Consider the following 15,423-nt stretch of genomic DNA (forward strand, 5'->3'; position numbering starts at 1 on the left):
ATTGTTTCGTTCACTTCCGTCTCTTTTCGCCACCGACCGTCGCGCACTCACTATAGGTACTTGCTAATACTCGGGAATGCAGAACAGTATAATATTACTGTAGGGCCTGGATTTATATTAGGCATTTGCATGTTTTTTTAAACAGTCCAAAAAGTAGCTAGATAAGCTACTAGTTTGAATTATATATAGTCAATAGATCCAGAATACAAAGTTTTATTTTGCATATTTTTGCATATTTTGTCATTTTTTAATTTTTTTTTAACCTAGGTACCTACTGCATATTTCTGTATTTTACGAATACCGAAGTTTTCAATATCCATTTGTTTAACCATTGTTCGTTGGTTTTTCTGAACTATTCCGGACGAGTCAACATTAAGGCACCCGGTGCCGATACCATTTTGTCCTCAAAAATACACTCTGCGGAAATAACGATACCACCTTGTATAGAATCAATCAAATTTCATAATTTTTTTTTTTAATTGCTAAAGAGAAATATTCTACAGCCCGCATCAATCTCTGTTTTTCAATATGTTATTCTCAAACTTTATAATATGTCTAAAAAAATACAAGATAAAAAGAATTTTTTTACAAATATTTTAATACAGTTATTTGAAATAAAATACAAAATCAGAGATCGATGCCGCTGTAGGAAGTCTTCTTCTTTCAGATAAAAAAATAGTAATCAAAATCCGACAATTCTACAAAGCTTGAGAGTTATTCCCGTTAAGTCATTTTTATCGATATAATACACCCTACAACCCCCCCCCCCCCAAATAGGTATCGGGTAGTAGATAAATGGAAAAGTCTTATAATTGAAGTGGCAACGAAAATATAAAATTAACTTTTCAAATTTTATAGAATTGTGGAAAATTTGAAAAACTGGCACCGGGACCCTTAAGGAAAAATTATTTATTAGATGTAGGTATACGAACAAACCATTGCCAAAATCAAGAATTTTGTTTCAAATAAAAAAATATGGATAAAAATTGTGAAATATAATACAACTATTACAACTAGGTATATGTATTTCAACTGCTCTTAATTGAATTATTAATTAAAATGCATTTTTGATTGCATATTTTTGCATATTTTAAATGCATATTTGAATGATAATATTGGTGCATAAATGCATGAATATTTCGTACGTTTATAGTGCATATAATTCCGAGCCCTAAATATTAGGTAATAGTAAAATTGTAAAATATAACATAGGTACATACCTATTTGTGTTTACGTTTTTTCAGATATTCGCTTGTGTGACGTTTTACTGTTTTAAGGTATCTGCAGTGCAGACGAAAATGCTATACTACAGAATTTTAAATAGGTACGGAAATGCGCATCTCGTGCGGTAAAAATAAGACAGTTATTACTTTGGTCACTATCCCATCCAACCCGCACGGACAATATTAAATATATTCGTTTACCAATAGACGTGTTTATAATTTTGACACTACAGGTAAAGATTTCATCTCCTTCCCTTTTAAAACAATCATGGCACTTAAATACTTAATTTACAATAACTCACTAAGTCACTAATACTCAACATTTGATACACAATAACAGTCAAATCTTTTGGGTTCTTCACGTTTCTTTCGTCATAAAATAACAAATTTTTTCTAAGACTTTATTTTTCTAGGGGCTACTTTAGTTATATTTATACACCAATAAGTCCAACATGCCTTTATTTGTATTATTTTTATAATACCTATTGAAAAATTTTTATACAGTATCAACAAAACTCTATGACAATGAATACAGCAATTAACAGTTATAAAACATAAACCATAACAAAACTGAAAATAAGATTTAAGAGTAATACAACAATTTATTATACATAATACATATTTTGTTGGTAGGTATATTAAATATAAATATATTAATATTATAGGTATACAGGTATACTGTATAACAGGCGTGGCTAACCTTTTTTAGGTCAAGTGCTAAATATTTTCAAGATTTTGAAAATTTTTCACGTGCCCAAAAGAAATTACATTTTCCAAGGATAAAAATAAAGTTAGGTACAATAGTCAATAATCATAATATTGAATTCGTAAATAATAAATATAACATAATACATTTTACATAGGAATATTATAATTTTTAAACATAATTTGTTTCTTTGAATTTCTTATAACCAACATTTTATATAATAGCATAATTTAGGTTCGCCACCCCTGCTGTATACCTATACTACACATATACTTGTACAATAGTTCAGTAGTTGTATACCTTTTACAAGTTTATCTATAGTACCTACCTAAATATTTAAATAATGTAACATACTAACATTCACTCAATTAAAATAGATACGTACTTAGGATTTTGGAACTTCCTGTTATACCTATCTCGTATGTCTATTTGATATTATTGTAATGATTAAATACGCACTTCATACATATACACAAGTTTGCAAACACGTCAGTCGTAGTTACACGCCCTTGATGCAAGCAGCCACAACTCAAAAACATAGTTTTATGAAAATTCAATTTGAAATTGAATCTGCTCCCAAATGGTTAGCTATAAAATTTTACAACTATTTATGCTACCTGAAACTTAGTATTTTTATATTAAGCTACTTAGTTAAATCTCAACCAGACACCAAAAAATGGGGTCATGGCAGTTTAGAAATAGGTACATATTTGACGTATATTATCATAGGTAAGTTTGAACAATCTATATAATAGTATACAAGTGGTTTTAGACCTTCCCGATTATCTACCGGGTCATCTTATTTTTGAAACTTAAAATTCTTATTTTTTATTTGACGATTGTTTTAAATCTAAAAGCGGGGGAGTTGCTTCGCTATATGGTTTCGAGTGTAGGTATATCGGCGATTAAGTAAGCTACTCAAGCCACTGTAATTGATGTGTTAAAACTTTATTTTATATTATTTTATCATATTATTATAGCTTATATAAGTAATTCATTTTTCTATTAAGTAGTTTGGTATTCAGTTTCTAGAACTAATTTTTCAAAAAACATCGCATAATCTAATGGACACGAAAATAAAAAACACACATCATTGTAAAACCAATATACATTTATAATGTAAACATTTTTATTCCAACGGCACTATTCTGAATTTAAAATTAAAACTGATTGAACTTCAAAGGTTAAGCTCGGAACCGTATTATAATGGTATATTGTCGTGATTATGAGCACAGAGCAGCGCTTTTTATTAAAGGTATTTTATAATCATTTCACATTTAGAATTTTGATCTAATTATTCTAATTTGTACTTTGGGGAGGTTTAATGTTCCCAATACACTTCGTCTCTTCATAATAATATAGGAAAAAACAAACAATTATGAAAACGGGATTTTTAACACAACAATAGTAGGTATTGGACAAAATGGTCTTTTTGTTATAATTCAAAAATAAATAACCGTAGATGTACATCAAATATTAACAATATATAATAATTACTATATAATATTATATTTTCATATTCTATAGAGTATAGAAAAATAGTTTTAAAAATATTTTGGATATTTTGAGATATATTTTATAGAAATTCTCGAATTACACATTTTCAGAATTATTTTATATTCATTTACAATAAATCAAATAATGGTTTTACCTAAAATAAATAATCCAATGACCCGATAGGGTCGTTGTAAGTATAAAAAGAAAAGTAAAATACACATATAGAAAAAATACACGTGTAAACTGCCTGACCATAACTGTAATATTATAAGCAACACGATTCACGAAGAAAATTTTTTAAGACAGCATAGACATTTTGTAATTAAATGATGAAGTTTGAAAATACTTTAATCTAATTGGAAATTTTACGTTGAAGTGCATGGTGTAGTTTTCAAATCATTTTGAACAATATCAACAGAGTTTTAACTAGCAATTTAACTAGAAATTATTGTAGCGTACTTTCAACATTTCATTAAATAATATTCACCACGGCCCACATTACGGTGCAGTTTGCAGTATGCACTATCCGACACCTATATGGCAATCAATAAACAAAAAAACACAAAAAAACGTTATTGTAAAACTAATATAATGTTTCCGAAATAATAAAGTATCAACAAAAAATGAGTGATTTTCTAAGAAAAACACTCCACCATACTCCGTGTAGAAAAAACAATAAGTCTAAAAAAACGGCTCTAAAAGTTGTGATATCATTTTATAGATAGCTAATTTTTTGAACTATAGATATCATTTATGTTAAAATAATCTGGTAAAAAATTAAACTTTTATTTATATATAAAACAAAAAAAATATATTATATTTATTTAAATTAAAATGTTAGCAGATTATTGTAACATAAATGTTCAAACTGTTCAAAGACTGAGCTACCTACAAATCGATATCAACACTTTAAGAGCCTTTTTTTTTTATACTTAGCGTTTTTTTTTTTTTTACATGGAATTATGGCGGAGTGTTTTTGTTAGGATACAATAAAACAAATACGATTTTCTGAACCTATTTTTCAATTTTAAATCTTTGAATATTTACATTAAAATTACGTGTCTTGCTATTTTTTTTACATTTTCAGCACCACAGAACAACGTTTAGCCGTTTAGGGTTCCACTTCATTTGTTCGCGTAAATAATGAGCGCGCGTCATAAGATCGATGTGATTTTATCACCAATCACCAATAATTTAATCCAGTACCTAAGCTAACAGAGTGTGGATTATAATTTATAAGAGCGTGAAGTTAATATAAAAATGCAATTTAAATACAATATAATTATTATAAATCAAAACAAATGTTATTTCATATTATTATTATTAAATTAAAAATAGTATGAATGATCAGCAAAATAAATAAAATATAGTTTTTATATAATAAAAAATATTATTACAGTGTGATTTTTATTACACTCGATTATGAACGTCAGAACTAAGAACGTTGTTTTGATAGATTATGAGATGTAGGGGGTGGAACCAAGTGCAATATATACTGTAGTATCAACCTAGTTTTAACTTTTTTGATAAAAAATTAAATATTCATAGATGGCATACCTAGTTTAAACTTTTCAAGTTTGTGATATCATAACTGATATCAATAACTGAATAAGATAGAAATATTACATTTTTTAAATTACCTAAAATTATAAAATCAACGGTAAAAAAAATGTATTTGATTATTTAAAATTACATAACAATTAATTAAAATGAATGCTGTAAAATTAAGTTTTAACTAACTATCTACATTTAATTCATAAATATTTTTACATTCCTTATCTATATATGAAAGAAAACATGTCACAAATATATTTTAAAACTAATAAGATAGTGAGACAAAAAAATGTGAAAAGGATAATGACGAACTCCTGCGGACGCCCTTGTTGAGTTTAGGTACCAATACGTTTGAATGCGTACATTTACAGCTTAAGCTGAATTTATTATACTTCCTTTTTGAAGGGAATATTACTTGTTCAACTTTGAATTAATTTAAATTATCTTCTTTTTTTAATGCGTCAATAGAAGACCATATGGATGGATGCACATCGAGTTAAAGCCGTTATTATGCGTAGAATGTCATCTATATGAATTAATTCACAACAGTTTGAAATATTAATATGATGTAAATAATAATGAGGTTCTCTTGTTACCTCTCCCATTTGGTCTACCAATATAGGTATATCGTATAATATGTGTTTTCAAGAGAATCTACGAGTTCAGTTAATACATTTTGATTGTTTCGTAAAACTCCATAGGTAACTGCGAGTATTGATTCGAAACAATCAATTTTCAGGGACATAATGCCAATAGTTTACATAAATGTATCGTGACTTGTAGAATGTAGGACTGGGTAATCGGGCATCTCGGTATTAAGGGCGGCGTCTCCAAAATCTAACATGAAAAGTTTCGGTCTAACATTCGGTTTAATCGAATTTAATGCTACGAACATTCGGTGATACCTATGTATATTGTATTCTGTGGCATACCGGACAAGAGAACGTAAACTAATTTGGCACCACATTTGTATCTATAATAGTATAATACCATACCACCGTGAGTCGCGTAAAGCTAAGACAGTTGAGTAAACAATTTTTGAGCGCATGAAAACGTGCCATCGGCAAACTAATATTTACTATTATGTAATATCTCTTATGTTTTTTAACGTTGAAAACAATAAAACCCGCGTATTATCCCAATTTTCTTCGAAACAATATCGTATAATAAAAATTTTTCACCACTTAAAGTTTTCTCATACACATCTGGTCATCTGGAACACCAGTTAGATCAAATCAAATGTTGCCGAATTAGGCGGTGCTGAACCGGGCTGACTCGCGTAGGAATCTATATACCTTTTCCCTTAATAAAAAAAAGGTCTGGCGGAATCGGAGACGGTAAATTGTGTGCCCCCAAAAAAAGGTCACAGTCATATACAACGTAAATTGCGTCCCGGGATATTCTGTTTATTTCCAGTCAGATACGTATATCAGCTCGAGAAGCCAGGGAACAAAAAACAAAAATATTACGGAAAAAGAAATAGACTTGGTGCTGGAATTATCTTATATACAAGCCGTTGTCGCCGATGTTTTGTTTTGTTTTTTTTTTTTTTAGATCAAATTGGTGTAAATAATATATAAGATTATTACCAGAAGTATTACCAACTATTACTTAATTACTAATTCCAACTAACACATAGTATGTAGGTATACATTATATATTATTAGTTATTACTTATTATATTAGGTATTTAATGGTGGTTACTTATTTTTAACAGGTAATACATTTTTTAAGCGTAAGCAAACCCAATATTTTTAACCATACTGATATATTAATACAATAATAATTATAAAGCCAGACCCAAGTTTGAAAAAAATAAGGAAAATATTGATTTTGCAAAAATATCCCTTGACGTAATTTACGTATTAATTAATTTACACATATACAAAATATATTAGGCCGCAAGTTACATAGGTATGTATATGCATACAATATAACTAGTCCGAAATGTACACAACAAATGTATAATGGGACGCAATTTACAGCGATCCGATGGAATTGAAGAATCACTTTTTTTCTGAAAATCGTTAACAGATGATTTTTTCGAAAATGTCGATGCACTAATTCAAAATACGAATGATTAGGTTGTTTCTGAGTTAAACAATTGTTTGAGATGAGGATAATAATCTTCAATGGTGGTTAACACCAAATATAAAATAGATGTAAGATTTAGTTTAGTCTATATAGATACTAAAGGTACCTAGTACACAATACTAGTTACTAGTAGTTACTACACATAGGTAATGGTCACAAGAACCCTTTAAAAAAATATTATAAAATGCTAGTATATTAATTTTATTTAGGTCCTATAATTTTAAATTTTTAAACATAATATTATATTATTATTACTGTAAACTATTATATATTCGTAGTTCGTAAAACTTGGTAATTTATTAAAAACTCTTATAAATTTTGAAATAATCTGTAATAACTAATATGTACCTACGTAAAAGAAGTGGTTTTCATCATTAGAAAAAAAAAGTTTGTGCCGCTACAGGACACTCTTTAAATGGCATAAAAAAATGCATGCATTTGAAAATATGGTCTTTGAGTCTATATATAATACCTACCTAAAATTTTCAAAAACCAGGAATCGAATAGACTATAATGGTTAAATTAAATAGGAATGAGCATAACGATTCACCCCATTCTCATTTTCAACAATATACATTAAACAGTCATATAAAGGTAATATAGTAATTGCAGTATAAAGCTGTGGCAACCGGCATGTTTTATAATAGCCGTATAGGTTGCTGGCTATTCCCAGTTGTCGTCCGTGCCAATTTTTACTACCCGGCTTATACCTACGCCTTTAATATTATTATCGTAACCTATATCGTTTATTAATTATTATCCTTATGGTTCCTAGTACATAATATTATACGCAACAGGTAATATATTCATTACCCATAGTGGCGACTGGCAATACCTATTTTCTAGTATTTTATTGTAATATAATCGTTAATGTTGCGTAGGTACATTATCATTTATCGTTTAGTTGTAATTATAAATATTAAATAATAATATATCGATGAGTGACATAACGTAACATAATATATTTTATACTCAATGGTATTAATATATTATATGCAAAACAATAACGACAGTGCAAACAACGTCTGATACAATATCGTGTTTTCCGACCTTATAATGTGGTAGGTACCACTAATAAATTCCCATGATTAGCTATACGGCTAATATAATTTATAATTCATTAAATACTTGTTGTCCGAAAAGGGACACACCCGTCAAAAGATTATCTTTCAAATTTCAATATTATCGAGTCCCCGCGCCGAACAAGACAATAACAATAAACTTATATGAACATTACACAGCCACACAGGTAACGACGTAACGATAATTTTGTTTATCAATTCATTATAATTTATGTTTACACTTTAAAGTCTGCGTAGGTACCTAGTAGTTTTCTGAGTAAATAGTAAGTGCCAGGTGCCAGGTGGTGTTTAATAAATCTAATAAACGAAAACACCTTATGGTGTTTCAGTGTCTGTGGCGGAGGAAGCTAAATATGCTATTCCCTTCCGGCCTTCAAAAACAAAAACAAAATGTTCGTGTTCAACTCGTTGAGATTAAAATTAATATAATTTTTGTTTAAAAACTATAGAAACTTACTCATGACATGTAAACGTAAGTCATAGGTCTAAGGTATTGAGATATTAGGTAATACAATTATTTATATAATCTCATTATTTTTGAAAAATTAAATGACCCATGATTTAAATTCCAGATATAACCACTGGAAGATAAAACCTAAAGTTTTTGGTTTTGTGGCGATTATATAAAAGGAAAGCGTAATATAATATAAAATAATATATTATTATATTCAATTTATGTAATGTCAAGACGTGCTTTTTTTGTTGAATCGTTTGCTTTCAAACTTTTTTATATATTAACTCCTATATGGTTAGTGTTAACTGTGAATCAGAGATGTATTTGTAAATAATGTTATATTTTCCTAAAACGTATCTCAAAAAATGTTTTATCACTGCGATAGAAAATCAGTTGAAAAATATACATTTGTTGCTTACTCCTTAGTTCTCAAATAATTTGTCAATAACATAAAATAATAATACCTATATAAATTAGCAATACTTTTAAAATATTAAAAATTAGTTAATATAAATCTATTTTTTTTAACAGGCTATATATTTACATAATATCAGCTACATCACGGTTAACTATATAATTTAAAAGAAAAAATACAAATTAAAATTAAAAATAAAATAATATGTATACTCACTGTATACCCACCGTGTACTTGAAATTTAAAAATTAATATTATTTTCACGTATACGCTTTTATTTATAAATATTGTTATGAGTATACGCTCCAATACACCCCTGACTGTTAGTAGAAAATTAAGGAATAATTTCAGAAACCTCCCAAGAAAGATAATTCGAAGGCCGAAAAAATAAACATTATTTTATTTATTTAAATTGAATTATTTTAATCAAGAAACACATTTATTTTATTTTATAAATTATAATGTATACGTGTATAATAATCTTTCGTCATTGAAAAAATAATATTATATAGTGTGTAACGACTGTAATACGACTGTAGTAAATTAGTAAACGTGTAGGTACTGGTGAGTAGTGAATAGCGTGATTAGCGAGGGTAGAATAGTAGGTACCTACTACGTTACTGCAGACTACAGTTTTGAGTTTATTCAGTACTATATATACCATATAGTATACATCACGTACTCAACGTTGATTCAATATGTATTTATGTATACAGATAATTAGATAAACTTTATAACAATACTATAATATCGTTTACCTGTCTCATTAATTATTGTTTATTAGGAATTCATCTACTTTTTAGATTCTGAACGGAGCGATGAATGTATTGATTTTACAATGATGTGTTTTTTTTTGTGTGTGTCTGACATCACCGTTTGGGACAGTAAAACTGCTTCGATTTTCTTCGACAGTATTTTGTTCGATGGGAAAGCGACTCTAGTTGGTGCATTCGGGAGGTCAAAATTTAATATTCCTAATAGTTGCAAGAAAAAACAACATGAAAATTAAGGAAAAATGGGAATTTTAACGGAATATCGGGTTCTACAAAAACGATTTTGGTTCTTGGTCTAAAACAAATAACCGTAGATACATGAATTGTCACTGATTGTTAATATTAGCATTTCTATACGCGATAAAATTTTCAAAATACTTTGAATTGTTTCAAGCGGTTTACGGACATATTCAGTTTCCAATTTTCTATAGTTTTTTTTCTATAAATATGTCAATAACATTTTCTTCGTTGGGTTAAAAGGCTTGGCTATTTAATACAAGGCTCGTGATATATTGTTACAATAGAAGTTGAAAAATATTAAAATTACATACACGTTTTTATTTTATAAGCATTTAAAGTTAAAATATTGATGAAATTTAACAAATTGAAAATTTATACATTATTTAGTAGTTAAAAATGTTCAACTTTTATAGCTAAGGATTAAAAATTTAAAACAAAGTTCCACGTAAGTATTTAATTTTGTAACCAAAATCTAAAAATAAATAAACTCAGCTTTTTTTTAGTTATTTTAGGTTCAAATTTGGACCAAATTACATTAAATAACCAATAATAACGATTTTAGTTATTTTGTTGTAATTTAAAAATATTATTCGTCGGTACTTGAAATTTCTCAAATATATTATTTCATACAAATATTGAAATATGATAATATGCGAATAATATTAGTTCAGCTTACCGGCTACCGCATCAATAATAACAATATAATTAATATAATGTCAAATAATATCCTAGGCTGACAAACCGTCTCCACTCAGAATCATTTTTCGTATACAATGATATTATATCATTGAATTCAAATTTAACCCCATCTATCACAGTGACCCACTTATAACCTACTGTACAGCAGAAATACACCCACTTTACCTCTTTTTTTTTTATTCGGTTAGCATTTACTTTATAAATGATTTATGTGGCTATTTTATTTTTGACTACACGAAGCTCGACGTAAATTATTTAGGAGGATCCATAAATATTTTATTTTAACCATGTATAGTAAACCATATATAATATATATATTATTGCCAATTAGCTTTATTTGCAGAAACGAAAATACGATCTCCTGGTGCATAATATATTAATATACATGATGGTAGATACCTATATCCACATGTAACTAATTAATAGATAGGTACATTTCGTAATTGATTTAGTGAATATTATAGGTATTATTTAGTGATTTTAGTGTATTACTGTATTAGATACGTATTACTTACACGCTGTAGTAGGTAAGTAGATAAACGGAAAACTGGTACGGTCATTATAAGCGTGGAATATTGGTAAGATTCTCAACAATCAAGTTTTCCCAAAGCTTAAAATAAAATACACCTGTATGTAAGTTAGATGTAATTACGAAATTGCATAGATCAAAATATATAGATGGTACACGATACTTGAACGGTTAAAGCCTAAAACAGTTTCAATAACTGGGTGTCGCGAACATTCACTAACATTCACACTGTGTCGTAGTCTTCTGAAAAATGTCAACTTTTCGTCCGAGAATAAAATTATAAAAATAAAATTAATAAAAATGTGTTAGCCCATCAAACACACATTTATAATTAAATGTGTATAATTATACCTAATTCAAAATAATTTTGTTCATCTGATTATTTAGTGCAAAAAAAAGGTCAGTGTCCGTGTTCAATAAGTTTGAAAACCATTGGCCTCAAAGTTCGAAAAAAAATACATTACAAAGACAGATTACTCAATAGACGTGAGAATTACCTACTTAAGTAAAGAAATTACAATATGTCAGTTTTTAATTAATATAACAAAATGTATAAAATAATATTTAGTATAAAAATCAAACACCCTCCCATGGGTGCACGACCTGTCACTTCCGCGCAGACATCAAATCATAATCAACAGATTAAGAATTTACCACACTTTATACACTCATGAACATCTAATGAACAAAATGGAACAACGACAATACACCTCATGCAACACTACAACCACTCTTAAACACCTGTTAACCGAATGCCTCTTGACCACGATTATAAAGAACTTTATAATCGTGCTTTTGACAGAAGACTTCAGAGATAGACTGATGCTCCCCTACAATCAATGCGAAATATTAGCGCCCGACACAGGGACGGCATCGATTCTTCTCCAACACCTCAAAGAGGCGAAACTTATTCAGAGAATATGACATATACAACACAAAGATTATAAGACATGTAATTTAAATTAAAATATAAGCCTTTCAAATACCTAAATTTTATTTGTTTTTTTGCATAAATTATAAAATGTTATGAATTTCTAGAAACGCCAATAACCATACCAGTTGAGGCGTATTTATAAAAAAAAAATATTAAAAAAAAAATAATATTTGCTATAATTATTTATGAATTATACATAAATATATATTTTATGTATTTATATTTTATGTGTTAATTTTGATGTCATTATTGTTTTTTATTTATTTGTTCTAAGCATATTATATAAATTTAACTATTTGACGAATGACAATTTATTTAAAACTAACGAACATTGTAAATATTTCAGGACCCTAAAAATTAAATTTTGAAAAGTACACACTATTAACAAATCAGTACTCCACGTTTTTAATTTCTTTTGTTATACATTTTATGGACCAACCAATTCGTAATTTATAATGTTACTTAATTTAACATTGAAAAAAACATGTGCACAATATTTAATATTTGTATTACAAAAGTTATATGCCGCACTCCTTTTGTAGTTTGTGCCTATATGTTAATCCGACTCTGGCGTTAACATACAACGCGTATAGAAATTAGAATCTACTACATACTATACATAGTCTTAAAAAAAGATTTCAATTGACACATTTCTAGTAGAATATTTTTAATTCAAAACTCTAGTTATATTTAGTATTTATATTAAAATTTGTCCCAGATAAACCTGCCTGTTATATTATATAATAGGTACTCATTTACACGTTCTTCAGCCCCTAAATAATAAAACCGTACTGGCGTCCTGCCATCGATTTCATAATAAAAATAATATTATAAAATCAACGGTATTGCACACTTTTTCTGTTAATTAGTCAAGCTTATAGAGTGCGGAGGCTTAAAGTTATAAACATATTTTTTTATATTTTAATTATTTTATATAAGCTACTTTATACTCAATATCAATAAAAAAAAAAAATGTGATCCAACAGTGAAGTTCAGTTTTATAGTCGGTTTTACACAGTGCTCGAATTGGGGGGGGGGGTGCGCAGGGGGACGGAGCTCCCCTACTGTGTTGAATAATTGCGCCCTTGGAACGCAGTTTTTAAATCGTTAGATTGAGCTACTCTACTTAATTTTGCCCAATTCGAGCACTGGTTTTACACTTTTACCGATATTTCAGAGACTGGTGATATAACAAAAACATAAGACATGGTATTATACTATTATATATTATATAAAAATAATGACTTATTAGGTTTGGTCGATTATAATAATTACGACTGAGGTATAATACGTTTCGGAACGTATAAAGCTATTAAATATCATTGTATTGTTATGGTCATGCGTGTAATATTTGCTGAGGTTACGCCTCAACAGTATTGACAACTGATTAATGATTAATTTATAGGACTAGGATGTTGATTGTTTATGTTAGGGTTCGGTTGGGTTATGTTAAAATTAAATTGTTAAAATTGTTATTATTTAAAATATTAAATTATGCAAAAATAAAAGTCGATCATGACGTTGCCAACTCTTATCCTTTTTCACTTTTTTGTATAGAAGTGGGGAAGTTGACATATTATAATAAATGATGCGAGAAATAGAACGGAAATCCTTTATCCCCCCCCCCCCCCCTCATAATATACTTATAGACCTATTCTTGAGTATTTTCCTCAAGAATAAAACAATTTTATTTGTAAAAGTTTGAAACTGGAACTAAGTATTTATACTTTAACTTTAAAAACTTTGAAGCTTAAACAAAAAAATAATTTGCAAATTGGATAGGTATTTAAAAATGGTATTTATGGTATTTATGATCTTTTTAAAAACTCAAAGAGTTGATTTTAATCAAAATGGGTTTTATACTTTTATATATAAGTTTATAATGCAATAAATAATGATTATCATTAATCAAAGTACCTATCTATATATTATATTGTATTAACTATTATATTATTATTAGTATTGGCCATTGGGTTTAGTTTTTTCAATGGCATTATATATAGCATTAAATAATAATAAGTATAATAACACAATCAAATAGATTATACATTCAGTACCTATAGCCTATAGGTATCTATTATTTCAGTGGTCCATATATACCTTATATACACTCATTGTAATAGTATACGTTTAAGGATTACTATACATTATAATTGGTATTAATTAAATTTGCATACTGCACAGTTCTTCGGGTTTAGGTTTTATTGGAGTGGCAGCTGGGTTCATTCTTAGCACATACAGTTCAAATTAGGTTAAGCACTGTGATATAAATATACAATATTGAATTTTTCGAAAATATAATTAACATTTCTACTTTTTTTTTCTAAATCTACTACCTACGACTTACCTATAGATAACTATTATTGTTTATGTTTCCAAATTTATTTCTTCTGGGAACCAGAAAATAATAACGGAAAATAAAATTGTTTTCAACTTCACAGCTCACTATTATAAAAGGTATCACAGTTCACAAAATTCACAGCAAAAGCTTCAAAATTATATATTATATTATATCTATGCTATATAATATTAGGTATTATTTTAGACTAATATGCTTGGTATTATCATTGTATATAATCAAACGTGTCCTGACCAACTAACTGATCAAAATTATGATAGACTTACAATTTTCATGGTAGCTTCGTACCATCATGTAATGGTGCAATAAGAAAAGATTTTCTAAAATTTGCATTTTAAAAAGGTGCTCGCACAAGGATTTTGAAATTCATGTTGCCATTGGTTACAGATTATAATAGTAATAGAAGAAAATGTAGAAATTAGTATTTTCTTAAATATAAACATTAGTGGTTGCCACTCGTTACATAAAATAAAGTTGTTATTCTGATTGGATATAATTATTTAAACCTGTATCTATATGATATTTCGTTACTATATTTTTACCCGCACGGTAATCACTAATCTCAGATACAATACATTCCTAAAAAATTATTTTTAAAGTAATTAATTATTTTATGTTTAAAGTGTTTAAACGATTTGAAAAATGAAGTAAATAAAATAAATAAAGTACAACGAATATTCTAATAATAATAAAAAAAAAAAATACAATTTATTGTTATTCATAAAATAAATGATAATTCGTGTTGGTTCGCGTTGGAGGCGACCAGTTTGATGAATAGTGTAGATAATTTTGTTTTAAAAGTCTGTCGTATGCTGTCGTATTGTCGTGTCGTACCCATAGGTGCAAATAGGGGGGGGGGCTTTA

The sequence above is a fragment of the Acyrthosiphon pisum genome, chromosome A1 (genome assembly GCF_005508785.2).
Source record: "Acyrthosiphon pisum isolate AL4f chromosome A1, pea_aphid_22Mar2018_4r6ur, whole genome shotgun sequence".
In the NCBI taxonomy this organism is placed as follows: Eukaryota; Metazoa; Arthropoda; class Insecta; order Hemiptera; family Aphididae; genus Acyrthosiphon; species Acyrthosiphon pisum.